Source organism: Talpa occidentalis, unplaced genomic scaffold, assembly GCF_014898055.3.
Source record: "Talpa occidentalis isolate TD23 unplaced genomic scaffold, MPIMG_talOcc4v2.1 talOcc4.19, whole genome shotgun sequence".
Taxonomy (NCBI): Eukaryota; Metazoa; Chordata; class Mammalia; order Eulipotyphla; family Talpidae; genus Talpa; species Talpa occidentalis.
Window position 1 is genome coordinate 820212 of NW_023601962.1, and position 14993 is coordinate 835204.

At 64.8% G+C, this 14993-nt stretch overlaps 1 long non-coding RNA gene across 1 annotated transcript; it reads right to left on the bottom strand.

Moving 5' to 3' along the window:
* Window positions 1-1840: 1840 nt before the first annotated feature.
* On the bottom strand, window positions 1841-3419 carry LOC119250970 (uncharacterized). The gene is made up of 4 exons (XR_005126479.2): window positions 3232-3419; window positions 2732-3035; window positions 2395-2564; window positions 1841-1981 (listed from the first exon to the last, which is right to left on the bottom strand). It is a non-coding gene; the product is annotated as an uncharacterized LOC119250970 (long non-coding RNA).
* Between the last annotated feature and the right edge of the window lie 11574 nt (window positions 3420-14993).

Consider the following 14993-nt stretch of genomic DNA (forward strand, 5'->3'; position numbering starts at 1 on the left):
CCCACTGGGTTAGGGGCCCCCCTACCCCAATTGGGAAACTGGATCCCCTTCAACCAGGGGGAAATGGGCCCCCTTCCCTCTTGGGGGATGGTAAAGCTTTCCCCGGAGAACACCTGCACCCTGCTCTTGCACTCACACCCCCAGGGGCACGCAATGCGACCGAAGGCGCTCTAGACGGAGGGGCGGGGTCACTGATGTTTACCCTATAAGGGAACCATTTTGGAAAGAATGTCCTTTCAAAATCCTGCCAAATATTGGTGAGAAAGGCTCACACTTCATTTCCTTTTGCACCTTCCTGAGGTTATACCAGGGCCACCTACTTTGTGTTTTTGACCACAAACAAATTAATTTGCTAATATTTCTCAATAGAGCCAACGTGTATTTAGGCCCTGTGTTAGTAGTGTTTTGGGGTTTGAAGGAATCCTTGAGGGTCTCATCCTTGAGGGTCTTGAGTCTAATGGGGGAGATTTATGTAGCTGCAGATAATATCTCAGATTGTCCCTCATCTACAACTAGATAACCAGTCTTATCCATTAAAAAAAAATCCATAATTAAAGAGGAAAGTAATTATTTTTTATTTTAGAAAATACAGCCAGATTAAAAAATCTATAAATAAAAATATAAAAATCATTCTTTCTTAATGTAGTGATAATCACTGTTCTCTCAGGTTTTTTGTTGTTGTTGTTGTTCCGTCTGCAGATCCATTTTGTTCAGAAAAGAAAATATAAGCAATTATCCTCAGTATGGTATCTCTTCCGTTTCAGTTTTAAGTGCCTTGTTGGTTGACATGTGTTTCCTACAACTTGTATAGTATCACCTACACTCTGTTTGGGGAAAAAAAAATCTATCACATTTGACCTTTCTTGCCTATTGATTTTTTTCTTGTAGGGTCACTTTTAGCCAGTAAGGTCTGTCATTGAAACCCTCCCCTCTGTTAGATGTTCCACCATGATATCGGGTAAATCGTGTCTCAATTTTGTGGTCTTCAGCTGTTGTGTAGAGGACTCTCTTTTCCTTCTTGAGGACCAGTGTACTCTCTCAGTTTCACACATACAGAACTTTAGTTCCTTTCAGCCAACCTCAGAAACCTTGTACTTCAATTAAGGTGAACTCACCTGACTATCAGAGTATAGAAGACATGTTTTCTCACAAAAGCTTGCCTGGTCCTAGGGGTGTGATTGCGAGAGGAGGGTGCAGCTATCCACCAGGGGGAAGGGGACCCGTTCCCAAAACGGGCTCGAGAAGCGAGTCCCTGTAGGGGACTTAGGACCCCGTAACCCCGTTGGTGTAGAGGGACCCACAGCCCCGTTGGGGATGAGGGTCCGCGAAGTCTCTGACCAGCGCCCCCTCAGGGCGGCCGTGAGAAGTGCACCGTTGTGCAGGCAGAAACCAGTAGGCGGGGTCAGACTCCGGCCAGGGGCGGAGCCTGGGGCTCATCAGCGCTGCTGAGCCAGGTGAAGACTCTTCCCCTCTGAGTGGGGCTGGGTTGCCAGGACCTTTCCCCGCCTGCCTAGCTGCCTGCAGTTTCGGAAGAGGCCGTGGTCGCCGCTCGTCTGTGGCTTACAGGGGATGCCCTCCCTGACCGTGACCCCGCCGCTTCGTCTGGGGCGTCTTGGGACGCACGGCCAGTGCCTGGGGGTGCGAGTGCGAGAGGAGGGTGCAGGTGTGCCCTGGAAGATTGACCGTTCCCCCAAGTGGGAAGAGTGCCCCGTTCCCCCACGGGGGAGGTGGGTCCCGTTTCCCCATGGGGGTAAAGAGCCCCCTAAACCCGTGGGGGCTGAGGGTCCCGAACCCTCTCACCAGCGCCCCCTATCGGCGGCCCTGAGAAGAGCACCTTTGCGCACGCGCCGTCCAGTGGGCGGGGTCAGGCTCTGAGCCAGGGGCGGAGCCTCGGGCTCTTCATTCGCTGCTGGGCCAGGGGAGGACTCTTCCCCTCTGAGTGGTGCTGGGTTGCCGGGGATTTCTGCGCCGGCCTGTCTGCCTGCAGTTTTGGAAGAGGCCACGGTCACCGCTCGTCTGTGGATTTCAGGGGGTGCACCCCCTGACAGTGACCCCGCCCCTCCGTCTAGGGTGTCTTCGGGCACACGGCTTGCCCCTAGGGGTGTGAGTGCGAGAGGAGGTTGCAGGTGTGCCCCGGGGGAAAGACTCAGCGTTCCCCCAAGGGGGAAGAGTGCCCCGTTCCCCCATGTGGGAAGGGTGCCCCGTTTCCCCATGGGGTAGAGGTCCCCCAACCCCCATGGGGACTGAGGATCCAGACTCCTTCACCAGCGCCCCCTAGCGACGGCCCTGAGCAGTGCACGTTTGCGAATGCAGAGTCCAGTGGGCGGGGTCAGGCTAGGGCCAGGGCGGAGCCTGGGGCTCATCAGCGCTGCTGGGCCAGGTGAGGACTCTTACCCTTTCAGTGGGGTTGGGTTGCCCTGGGCTTTCTGCGCCGCCCTGTCTGCCTGCAGTTTTGGAGGAGGCCGCGGTAGCCGCTTGTCTATGGCGTACAGGGGGTGCCGTCTCGGACAGTGACCCCGCCCCTCCGTTTAGGGCGCCTTCGGTCGCTCGGCGTGCCCCTGGGGCTGTGAATGCGAGAGGATGGTGCAGGTGTTCCACGGGGGAAAGATTTACCAATCCCCCAAGGGGGAAGGGGGCCCAGTTTGCCCATGGTTGAAGCGGATCCCGTTTCCCAATCGGGGTAGGTGGCCCCCTAACCCCGAGGGGGCCTAGGGTCCCCAAAACCCCTCACCTGCACCCTCAAGCGTAGACCCTGAGAAGAGCCCCTTTGTGCAGGCAGAGTCTGGGGGGCGGGGTCAAGCTCCAGCCGGGGGCGGAGTCTGGGGCTCATCAGCACTGCTGGGCCAGGTGAGGACTCTTCCCCTCTGTGTGGGTTTTGCTTGCCGGGGCCTTTCCCCGCTGTCCTGTGTCTCTGCAGTTTTGGAGGAAGCCGCGGTCGCCATTCGTCTGTGGCTTACAGGGGGTGCCCTCCCTGACAGGGACCCTGCCCCTCCGTCAAGGACGTCTTCAGGCGCACGGCCTGCCCCTGGGATTGTCTGTGCGAGAGGAGGGTGCAGGTGTGACCCGGGGGGAAGATTGACCATTCTCCTAATGGGGAAGAGTGCCCCGTACCCCCATGGGGTAAGTGGGTCCCGTTTCCCCATGGGGGTAGAGGTTCCCCAAACCCCATGGGGACTGAGGTTTCCGAACTCCCTCACCAGCGACCCCTAGCGGCGGCCCTGAGCAGTGCACCTCTGCGCATGCATAATCCAGTGGGCGGGGTCAGCCTCCGGCCGGGGGCGGAGCCTGGGACTCATTAGCGCTGCTGGGCCAGGTGAGGACTCTTCCCCTCTGAGTGGTGCTGGGTTGCCCGGGGTTTTCCACGCCGGCCTGTCTGCCTCTAGTTTTGGAAGAGGCCGCGGTCGCCGCTCGTCTGTGGCTTCCAGGGGTGCCCACCCTGACAGTGACCCCGCCCCTCCCTCATGGGCGTCTTTTGGGGCACGGCCTGGCCCTGGGGGTGTGAGTGCGAGAGGAGGGTGCAGGTATCCACCAGGGGGAAGGGGACCTGTTCCCAAAACGGTCTTGAGAACCGGGTCCCTGTAAGGGACTTAGTACCCCGTAACCCTGTTGGTGTAGAGGGACCCGCAACCCGTGGGGGAGGAGGGTCTGGGAAGTCCCTGACCAGTGCCCCCTCTCGGCGGCCCTGAGAAGTGCACCGTTGCGCAGGCAAAATCTGGTGGGCGGGGCCAGACTGCGGCCGGGGGCGGAGCCCGGGGCTCATCAGCGCTGCTGGGCCAGGTGAAGACTATTCCCTTCTGAGTGGGGCTGGGCTGCCGGTGCCTTTCCCCGCCGGCCTGTCTGCCTCTAGTTTAGGAAGAGGCCGCGGTCGCCGCTCGTCTGTGGTTTCCAGGGGGTGCCCCCCCCCGACAGTGACCCCGCCCCTCCCTCATGGGCGTCACAGGGAGCACGGCCTGGCCCTGGGGGTGTGAGTGCGAGAAGAGGGTGGAGGTGTGCCCCCGGGGGAAGATTGACCGTTCCCCCAAGGGGGAAGGGTGCCCCGGTCCTAAGGGGGAAGTGGGTCCCATTTCCCCATGGGGGTAGAGATCCCCCTAAACCCGTGGGGACTGAGGGTCCGCGAACCCTCTCACCAGCGCCCGCTACCGGCGGCCCTGACAAGTGCACCTTCGCGCACGAGCCGTCCAGTGGGCGTGGTCAGGCTCTGGGCCAGGGGCGGAGCCTCGGGCTCTTCATTCCCTGCTGGGCCAGGGAAGGACTCTTCCCCTCTGAGTGGTGACAGTTGCCCGGGGCTTTCCCCGCCGGCCTGTCTGCCTGCAGTTTTGGAAGAGGCTACGGTCACCGCTCGTCTGTGGCTTCCAGGGGGTGCCCCCCTGACAGTGACCGTGGCGTCTTCAGGCGCACGGCATGCCCCTAGGGGTGTGAGTGCGAGAGGAGGTTGCAGGTGTGCCCCGGGGGAAAGACTCAGCGTTCCCCCAAGGGGGAAGAGTGCCCCGTTCCCCCATGGGGAAAGGGTGCCCCGTTTCCCCATGGGGGTACAGGTCCCCCAAACCCCATGAAGGCTGAGGTTCCCGAAATCCCTCACCAGCGCCCCCTAGCGGCAGCCCTGAGAAGTGCCCCTTCGCGCATGCAGAGTCCAGTGGGCGGGGTCAGGCTAGGGCCAGGGCGGAGCCTGGGGCTCATCAGCGCTGCTGGGCCAGGTGAGGACTCTTACCCTTTCAGTGGGGCTGGGTTGCCCTGGGCTTTCTGCGCCGCCCTGTCTTCCTGCAGTTTTGGAAGAGGCCGCGGTCGCCGCTTGTCTGTGGCGTACAGGGGGTGCCGTCTCGGACAGTGACCCCACCCCTCCGTCTAGGGCGCCTTAGGTCGCTCGGCATGCCCCTGGGGCTGTGAGTGCGAAGGAGGGTGCAGGTGTTCCCCGGGGGAAAGAATTGGGCTTCCACCAAGGGGAAGATAGCCCCATTCCCCTATGGGGGAGGACAATCCCGTACCCCCATGGGTGCAGGGGTGGCCCCAGACCTGTGGGGGCTGAGGATTCCCGAACCCGCCCTCACCATCGCCCCCTAGCGGCGGCCCTAGGAAGTGCACATGTGCGCAGCCAGAGTCGGGTGGGCGGGGTCAGGCTCCGGCCAGGGGCGGAGCCTGGGGCTCATCAGCGCTGCGGGCCAGGTGAGGATTCTTCCCCTTTGAGTGGTGCTGGCTTGCCAGGGGCTTTCCGCGCTGGCCTGTTTGCCTGCAGTTTTGGAAGAGGCTTTGGTTGCCCCTTGTCCCTGGCTTACAGGGGGTGCCCTACCCTGACAGGGACCCCAGCCCTCCGTCTAGGGCGTCTGCGGGCGCATGCCCCGCCGCTGGGGCTGTGAGTGCTAGAGGAGGGTGCTGGCGTTTCCCGGGAGGAAGATTTGGGCTTCCCCGAAGGGGAAGTGAGCCCCGTTCCCCCATGGGGGAGAAAAGTTCCATTCCCCCATGGTTGCAGAGGTCCCCCTAGCCCCGAGGGGGCTGAGGGTCCCCGAACCCCCTCAACAGCGTCCCCTAGCGGCGGCCCTAGGAAGTGCACCAGTGCGCAGGCAAAGTCAGGTGGGTGGAGTCAGGCTCCGGCCAGGGGCAGAGCCTGGGGCTCATCAGCGCTGCTGGTCCAGGTGCGGACTCTTCCCCTTTGAGTGGTGCTGGCTTGCCCGGGGCTTTCCGCGCCGGCCTGTGTGCCTGCAGTTGTGGAAGAGGCCGCGGTCGCCGCTTGTCCCTGGCTTACAGGGGGTGCCCTCCACTGACAGGGACCCCGGCCCTCCGTCTAGGAAGTCTGAGGGCGCACGGCCCCGCCGCTGGGGCTGTGAGTGCCAAAGGAGGGTGCTGGCGTGACTTGGGAGGAAGATTTGGCTTACCCGAGGGGAAGAGGGGCCCGTTCCCACATGGGGGAGGAAAGTTCCATTCCCCCATGGGTGCAGAGGTCCCCCTAGACCCGAGGAGGCTGAGGGTCCCCTAACCCCCTAACCAGCGCCCCCTAGATGCAGCCCTAGGTAGTGCACCTGTGCGCAGGAAGAGTCGGGTGGGCGGGGTCAGGCTCCGTCCAGGGGTGGAGCCTGGGGCTCATCAGCGCTCCTGGGCCATCTGCGGACTCTTCCCCTTTGAGTGGTGCTGGCTTGCCCGGGGCTTTCCGCGCCGGCCTTTGTGCCTGCAGTTTTGGAAGAGGCTGTGGTCGCCGCTTGTCCCTGCCTTACAGGGGGTGCCGTCCCCTGACAGGCACCCCGGCCCTCCATCTAGGGCGTCTGCAGGCACACTGCCCCGCCACTGGGGCTGTGAGTGCCAGAGGATGGTGCAGGCATGCGCCTTGAGGAAGATTTGGGCTTCCCCCGAAGGGAAGATAGCCCCGTTCCCCCATGAGGGAGGACAATCCCGTACCCCCATGGGTGCAGGGGTGGCCCCAGCCCGGTGGGGGCTGAGGATTCCCGAACGCCCTCACCAGCGCCCCCTAGCGGCGGCCCTAGGAAGTGCACCTGTCCGCAGCCAGAGTTGGGTGGGCGGGGTCAGGCTCCAGCCAGGGGCGGAGCCTGGGCTCATCAGCGCTGCGGGCCAGGTGAGGATTCATCCCCTTTGAGTGGTGCTGGCTTGCCCGGGGCTTTCCTCGCCAGCCTGTGTGCCTGCAGTTTTGGAAGAGGCTGAGTTCGCCGCTTGTCCCTGGCTTACAGGGGATGCCCTCCCCTGACAGGGACCCCAACCTCCGTCTAGGGCGTCTGCGGGCGCATGCCCCGCCGCTGGGGCTGTGAGTGCGAGAGGAGGGTGCAGGCGTGTCCCGGGAGAAAGATTTGGGCGTCCCCCGAGGGGAATTGAGCCCCGTTACCCCATGGGGGAGAAAAGTTCCGTTCCCCCATGGTTGCAGATGTCCCCCTAGCCCCGAGAGGGCTGAGGGTCCCTGAAACCCCTCAACAGCGCCCCCTAGCGGCGGCCCTAGGAAGTGCACCTGTGCACAGGCAGAGTCAGGTGGGCGGGGTCAGGCTCCGGCCAGGGGCGGAGACTGGGGCTCATCAGAGCTGCTGGGCCAGGTAAGGACTCTTCCCCTTTGAGTGGTTCTGGCTTGCCTGGGTGTTTCCGCGCCGGCCTGTGTGCCTGCAGTTTTGGAAGAGGCCGCGGTCGCCGCTTGTCCCTGGCTTACAGGGAGTGCCCTCCCCTGACAGGGACCCCGGCCCTCCCTATAGGGCGTCTGCGTTCGCGTGAACCCGTAACTGGGTTGTGAGTGCGAGAGGAGGGTGCTGGCTTGCACCGCAGGAAGATTTGGGCTTCCGCGAAATGGAAGAGGGCCCCGTTGCCACATGGGGGAGGATAATCCCGTACCACAATGGGTGCAGGGGTGGACCCAGCTCGGTGGGGGCAGAGGGTCCCCGAACCCCCTCACCATCGCCCCCTAGCAGAGGCCCTAGTGGGGGCTGAGGGTCCCCGAACCCACTCGCCCGCGCCACCTAGCGGCGGCCCTTTGAACTGCACCTGTGCTCAGGCAGAGTCCGGTGGGTGGGGACAGGCTCCGGACCGGGGCGGAACCTGAGGCTCAACAGCGCTGCCTGGCCAGGTGAGGACTCTTCCCCTTTAGTACTGCCGGGTTGCCCGGGCCTTTCCCCGCCGACCTGTCTGCCTGCAGCTTTGGAGGAGGCCGCGGTCTCGGCCAGTCCGAGGCATACAGTGGGTACCCTCCCTTAAGGTGACCCCGCCCCTCCGTCCATGGCGTCCTCGGCACACTGTCAGCCCCTCGCGGTGTGAGTGCGGAGGAGGTTGCAGGTGTCCCCCGAGGGGAAGAGAGCCCCATGGCCGAACCGGGCTTGCGGTCGCTGCACCTTGCAGGGGGCCATGGAATCTGTACCCACGTGGTTGCTGAGATCTCCCTACCCTCTAGGTGCTGAGGGTCCCCGACCCCACTCCACTCGCCAGCGCCCCCTAGCGGCGGCTCTGTAAAGTGCACCATTGCACAGGCAGAGTCCGGCGGGCGGGGTCAGGCTCCGGTCCGGGGCGGGGCCTGAGGCTCATCAGCGCTACCTGGTCAGGTGAGGACTCTTCCCCTTTGAGTGCTGCTGGGTTGCCAGGGGCTTTCCGCACCCACCTGTCTGCCTGCAGTTTTGGAGGGGGCCGCGGACACAGACAGTCCGAAGCTTGCAGGGGTTGCCCTCCCTGACGGTGACCCCGCCCCTCCATCTAGGGCGTCTTCGGGCCCAGGGCCTGCCCCTGCGGGTGTGAGTGCCAGAGGAGGCTGCAGGTGTGCCCCGGGGGAAGGTTTACTGTTCCCCAAGGGGGAAGTTGGCCTCCTTCCCCCATGGGGGAAGAGCGACACCTTTACCCATGGGGTAGGGGTCACCCTGCCCCCTTGGGGCTGAGGGTCCCCAACACCCTCACCGGCCCCCCCCGGCGGCTCTGTGAAGTGCACCTTTGCACAGGCAGAGTCCGGTGGGCGGGGTCAGGCTCCGGCCGGGGGCGGAGCCTGGGGCTCAGCAGCGCTGCTGAGCCAGGTGAGGACTCTTCCCCTTTGAGTGGTGCTGGGTTGCTAAGGACATTCCCCACCGGCCTGTATGCCTGCAGTTTTGGAGGACGCCATGGGCGCCGTCAGTCTAAGGCTTACAGGGGTTGCCCTCCGTGACGTTGACACCGCCCCTTCGTCTAGGGCGTCTTGGGGTACACTTCCTGCCTCTGGGTTTGTGAGTCCGAGAGGAGGGTGCTGGTGTGCCCCGGGAGGAAGATTTAGCGTTCACCCAAGGGGGAAGAGGGTCCTGTTTCCCCCTGGAGTAGAGGTTTCACTACCCTCTTGGGGCTGAGGGTCCCCGAACCCCACCCCACTCGCCAGCGCCCCCTAGCGGCGGCTCTGTGAAGTGCACCTTTGGACAGGCAGAGTCAAGCGGGCGGGGTCAGGCTCCGGCCGGGGGCGGGGCCTGAGGCTCATAAGCGCTGCCGGGCCAGGTGAGGTCTCTTCCCCTTTGAGTGCTGCTGGGTTGCCAGGGGCTTTCCGCACCTACCTGTCTGCCTGCAGTTTTGGAGGGGGCCGCGGACGCAGACAGTCCGAGGCTTGCAGGGCTTGCCCTCCCTGACGGTGACACCGCCACTCCGTCTAGGGCGTCTTCGGGCGCATGGACTGCCCCTGGGGGTGTGAGTGCCAGAGGAGGCTGCTGGTGTGCCCCGGGGGAAGGTTTACCGTTACCCAAGGTAGAAGTTGGCCTCCTTCCCCCATGGGGGAAGAGCGTACCCTTTCCCCATGGGTTAGGGGTAACCTGCCCCCTTGGGACTGAGGGTCCCCATCACCCTCAACGCCCACCCCCGGCGGCTCTATGAAGTCCACCTGTGCTCAGGCAGAGTCTGGTGGCCTGGTCAGGCTCCGGCCAGGGGCGGAGCCTTGGGCTCAGCAGCGCTTCTGAGCCAGGTGAGCACTCTTTCACTTTGAGTGGTGCTGGGATGGTAAGGGCTTTCCCCGCCGGCCTGTCTGCCTGCAGTTTTGGAGGACGCCGCGGGCACCGTCTGTCTGTGGCTTGCGGGGGTGGCCCTCCCTGACGGTGACCCCGCCCCTTCGTCTGGGGCGTTTTGGGGCACACGTCCTGCCCCTGTGTTTGTGAGTCTGAGAGGAGGGTGCAGGTGTGCCCCGGGAGGAAGATTTACCGTTCCCCCAGGGGGAAGAAGGTCGCGTTTCCCCCTGGGATAGAGGGTCCCCTACCCCAGTGGGAGCTAAGGGTCCCAAAAACCCCTCGCCCGCGCCCCCTAGCGGCGGCCCTGTGAACTGCACCTGTGCTCAGGCAGAGTCCGGTGGGCGGGGCCAGGCTCCGGCCGGGGGCGGGGCCTGAGGCTCATCAGCGCTGCCTGGCCAGGTGAGGACTCTTCCCCTTTGAATGCTGCTGGGTTGCCAGGTGCTTTCCGCACCGACCTGTCTGCCTGCAGTTTTGGAGATAGCCGCGGACGCAGACAGTCTGAGGCTTACAGGGCTTGCCCTCACAAACGGTGACCCCGCCCCCCCGCCTCGGGCGTCATCAGGCTCACGGCCTGCCCTGGGCCCCTGGGGGTGTGAGTGCCAGAGGAGGCTGCAGGTGTGCCCCGGGGGAAGGTTTACCTTTCCCCAAGGGGGAAGTTGGCCTCCTTCCCCCATAGGGGAAGAGCGTCCGCTTACCCCATGGGGTAAGTGGCACCCTGCCCCCTTGGGACTGAGGGTCCCCATCGCCCTCACCGCCCCCACCCCGGCGGCTCTATGAAGTGCACCTGTGCTCAGGGAGAGTCCGGTGGGCGGGGTCAGGCTCCGGCCGGGGGCGAAGCCTGGGGCTCAGCAGCGCTACTGAGCCAGGTGAGGACTCTTTCACTTTGAGTGGTGCTGAGATGCTAAGGGCTTTCCCGGCCGGCCTGTCTGCCTGCAGTTTTGGAGGACGCCGCGGGCACCATCTGTCTGTGGCTTGCAGGGGGTGGCCCTCCATGACGGTGACCCCGCCCCTTCGTCTAGGGCATCTTGGGGCACACGTCCTGCCCCTGGGTTTGTGAGTCTGAGAGGAGGGTGCAGGTGTTCCCCGGGAGGAAGATTTACCTTTCCCCCAAGGGGGAAGAGGCTCGCGTTTCCCCCTGGGGAAGAGGGTCCCCTTCCCCCGTGGGGATTGAGGGTCCCCGAAGCCCCACGCCCGCGCCCCCTAGCTCCGGTCCTGTGATGTGCAACCTGTGCTCAGGCGGAGTCCGGTGGGCGGGGTCAGGCTCCGGCCGGGGGCAGAGCCTGAGGCTCAAAAGCGCTGCCTGGCCTGGTGAGGACTCTTCCACTTTGAGTGCTGCCGGGTTCCCCGGGCCTTTCCCCGCCGACCCGTCTTCCTGCAGCTTTGGAGCAGGCCATTGTCGCAGCCAGTCCGAGGCACACAGGGGCTACCCTCCCTGACGGTGACTCCGCCCCTCCGTCTATGGCGTCTTCGGCGCAATGTCAGCCCCTCGGGTTGTGAGTGCGGAGGAGGTTGCAGGTGTCCCCCGAGGGGAAGAGGGCCCCATGGCCAAAACGGGCCTGCGGTCCCTGCACCTTGCAGGGGGCCTTGGACTCTGTACCCCCGTGCTTGCAGAGGACCCCTACCCTCTTGGGGCTGAGGGTCCCCGAACCGCACCCCCCCCTCGCCAGCGCCCCCTACCGGCGGCTCTGTGAAGTGCACCTTTGCACAGGCAGAGTCCAGCGGGCGGGGTCAGGCCCAGGCCGGGGCGGGGCCTGAGGCTCAGCAGCGCTGCCTGGCCAGGTGAGTACTCTTCCCCTTTGAGTGCTGCTGGGTTGCCAGGAGCTTTCCGCACCGACCTGTCTGCCTGCAGTTTTGGAGGGGGCCGCGGACGCAGACAGTCCGCGGCTTGCAGGGCTTGCCCTCCCTGACGGTGACCCCGCCCCTCTGTCTAGGGCGTCTTTGGGCGCATGGCCTGCCCCTGGGGGTGTGAGTGCCAGAGGAGGCTGCAGGTGTGCCCCGGGGGAAGGTTTACAGTTCCCCAAGGGGGAAGTTGGCCTCCTTCCCCCATGGGGGAAGAGCGTCCCCTTTCCCCATGGGGTAGGTGGCACCCTGCCCCCTTCGGACTGAGGGTCCCCATCTCCCTCAACGGCCTCCCCCCCCCCCCGGCGGCTCCATGAAGTGCACCTGTGCTCAGGGAGAGTCCGGTGGGCGGGGTCAGGCTCCGGCCGGGGGCGGAGCCTGAGGCTCATAAGCGCTGCCTGGCCAGGTGAGGACTCTTCCACTTTGAGTGGTGCTGGGATGCTAAGGGCTTTCCCCGGCGGCCTGTCTGCCTGCAGTTTTGGATGACGCCGCGGGCACCATCTGTCTGTGGTTTGGGGGGGTGGCCCTCCCTGACGGTGACCCCGCCCCTTCGTCTAGGGCGTCTTGGGCCACACGTCCTGCCCCTGGGTTTGTGAGTCTGAGAGGAGGGTGCATGTGTGCCCCGGGAGAAAGATTTACCGTTCCCCGAAGGGGAAAGAGGGTCGCGTTTCCCCCTGGGGTAGAGGGTCCCCTACCCCGTGGGGGCTGTGGGTCCCCGAAACCCCTCGCCCGCGCCCCCTAACGGCGGCTCTGTGAACTGCACCTGTGCTCAGGCAGAGTCCGGTGGGCGGGGTCAGGCTCCGGCCGGGGGCGGAGCCTGAGGCTCATAAGCGCTGCCTGGCCAGGTGAGGACTCTTGCCCTTTGAGTGCTACCGGGTTGCCCGAGCCTTTCCCCGCCGACCTATCTTCATGCAGCTTTGGAGCAGGCCACGGTGGCAGCCAGTCCGAGCACACAGGGGGTACCGTCCCTGACGGTGACCCCGCCCCTCCGTCTATGGCGTCGTCGGCGCAATGTCAGCCCCTCGGGTTGTGAGTGCGGAGGAGGTTGCAGGTGTCCCCCGAGGGGAAGAGGGCCCCATGGCCAAAACGGGCTTGCGGTCCTTGCACCTTGCAGGGGGCCTTGTACTCTGTACCCCCGTGGTTGCAGAGGTCCCCCTACCCTCTTGGGGCTGAGGGTCCCCGAACCCAACCCCCTTCGCCAGCGCCCCCTAGCGGCGGCTCTGTGAAGTGCACCTTTGCACAGGCAGAGTCCAGCGGGCGGGGTCAGGCTCCGGCCGGGGGCGGGACCTGAGGCTCATCAGCGCTGCCTGGCCAGGTGAGGACTTTTCCTCTTTGAGTGCTGCTGGGTTGCCACGGGCTTTCCGCACCGACCTGTCTGCCTGCAGTTTTGGAGGGGGCCGCGGACGCAGACAGTCCGAGGCTTGCAGGGCTTACCCTCCCTGACGGTGTCCACGCCCCTCCCTCTAGGGCCTATTCGGGAGCACGGCCTGCCCCTGGGGGTGTGAGTGCCAGAGGAGGCTGCAGGTGTGCCCCAGGGGAAGGTTTACCGTTCCCCAAGGGGGAAGTTGGCCTCCTTCCCCCATGGGGGAAGAGCGTCCCCTTTCCCCATGGGGTAGGTGGCATCCTGCCCGCTTGGGACTGAGGGTCCCCATCCCCCTCACCGGCCCCCCCCCCCCGGCGGCTCCATGAGTGCACCTTTGCTCAGGGAGAGTCCGGTGGGCGTGGTCAGGCTCCGGCCGGAAGCGGAGACTGAGGCTCATAAGCGCTGCCTGGCCAGGTGAGGACTCTTCCCCTTTGAGTGCTGCCAGGTTGCCCGGGCCTTTCCCTGCCGACCTGTCTTCATGCAGCTTTGGAGCAGGCCGCGGTCGCAGCCAGTCCGAGGCACACAGGGGGTACCCTCCCTGACGGAGACCCCGCCCCTCCGTCTATGGCTTCGTTGGCGCAATGTCAGCCCCTCGGGTTGTGAGTGTGGAGGAGTTTGCAGGTGTCCCCCGAGGGGAAGAGGGACCCATGGCCAAAACGGGCCTGCGGTGCCTGCACCTTGCAGGGGGCCTTGGACTCTGTACCCCCGTGGTTGCAGAGGTCCCCCTACCGTCTTGGGGCTGAGTGTCCCCGAAACGCACCCCCCCTCGCCAGCGCCCCCTAGCGGCGGCTCTGTGAAGTGCACCTTTGCACAGGCAGAGTCCGGCGGGCGGGGTCAGGCCCGGGCCGGGGGCGGGGCCTGAGGCTCATCAGCGCTGCCTGGCCAGGTTAGGACTCTTTCCCTTAGAGTGCTGCTGGTTTTCCAGGGGTTTTCGCACCGACCTGTCTGCCTGCAGTTTTGGAGGGGTCCGCGGACGCAGACAGTCCGAGGCTTGCAGGGCTTGCCCTCCCTGACGGTGACCCCGCCCCTCCGTCTAGGGCGTCTTTGGGCGCATGGCCCGCTCCTGGGGGTGTGACTGCCAGAGGAGGCTGCTGGTGTGCCCCGGGGGAAGGTTTATCGTTCCCCAAGGGGGAATTTGGCCTCCTTCCCCCATGGGGGAAGAGCGTCCCCTTTCCCCATGGGGTAGGTGGCACCCTGCCCCCTTCGGACTGAGGGTCCCCATTCCCCTCACCGGCCCCCCCTAGGCGGCTCCATGAAGTGCACCTGTGCTCAGGGAGAGTCCGGTTGGCGGGGTCAGGCTCCGGCCGGGGGCGGAGCCTGGGGCTCAGCAGCGCTGCTGAGCCAGGTGAGAAATCTTCCACTTTGTTGGTGCTGGGATCCTAAGGGCTTTCCACGCCGGCCTGTCTGCCTGCAGTTTTGGAGGACACCGCGAGCACCGTCTGTCTGTGGCTTGGGGGGGTGGCCCACCCTGACTGTTACCCCGCCCCTTCGTATAGGGCGTATTCGGCCACACGTCCTGCCCCTGGGTTTGTGCCTCTGAGAGGAGGGTGCAGGTGTGCCCCGGGAGGAAGATTTACCGTTCCCCCAAGGGGGAAGTGGGTCGCGTTTCCCCCTGGGGTAGAGGGACTCCTAACCCCATTGAGGGCTGAGGGTCCCCGAAACCCCTCGCCCGCGCCCCCTAGAGGCGGCCCTGTGAACTGCACCTGTGCTCAGGCAGAGTCCGGTGGGCGGGGTCAGGCTCCTGCCGGGGGAGGAGCCTGAGGCTCATAAGCACTGCCTGGCCAGGTGAGGACTCTTCCACTTTGAGTGCTGCCGGGTTGCCCGGGCCTTTCCCCGCCGACCTGTCTTCATGCAGCTTTGGAGCAGGCCGCGATCTCAGCCAGTCCGAGGCACACAGGGGGTACCCTCCCTGACGGTGACCCCGCCCCTCCTTCTATGGCATCGTAGGCACAATGTCAGCCCCTCGGGTTGTGAGTGTGGTGGAGTTTGCAGGTGTCCCCCGAGGGGAAGAGGGACCCATGGCCAAAACGGGCCTGCGGTCCCTGCGCCTTGCAGGGGGCCTTGGACTCTGTACCCCTATGGTTGCAGTGGTACCCCTACCCTCTTGGGGCTGAGGGTCCCCGAACCCCACCCCGCTCGCCAGCGGCCCCTAGCGGCGGCTCTGTGAAGTGCACCTTTGCACAGGCAGAGTCTGGTGGGCGGAGTCAGGCTCCGTTCGTGGGCGGGGCCTGAGGCTCATCAGCTCTGCATGGCCAGGTGAGGACTCTTCCCCTTTGAGTGCTGCTGGGTTGCCAGGGGCTTTCCGCACCGACCTGTCTGCCTGCAGTTTTGGAGGGGGCCGCGGACGCAGACAGTCCGAGGCTTGTAGGGCTTGC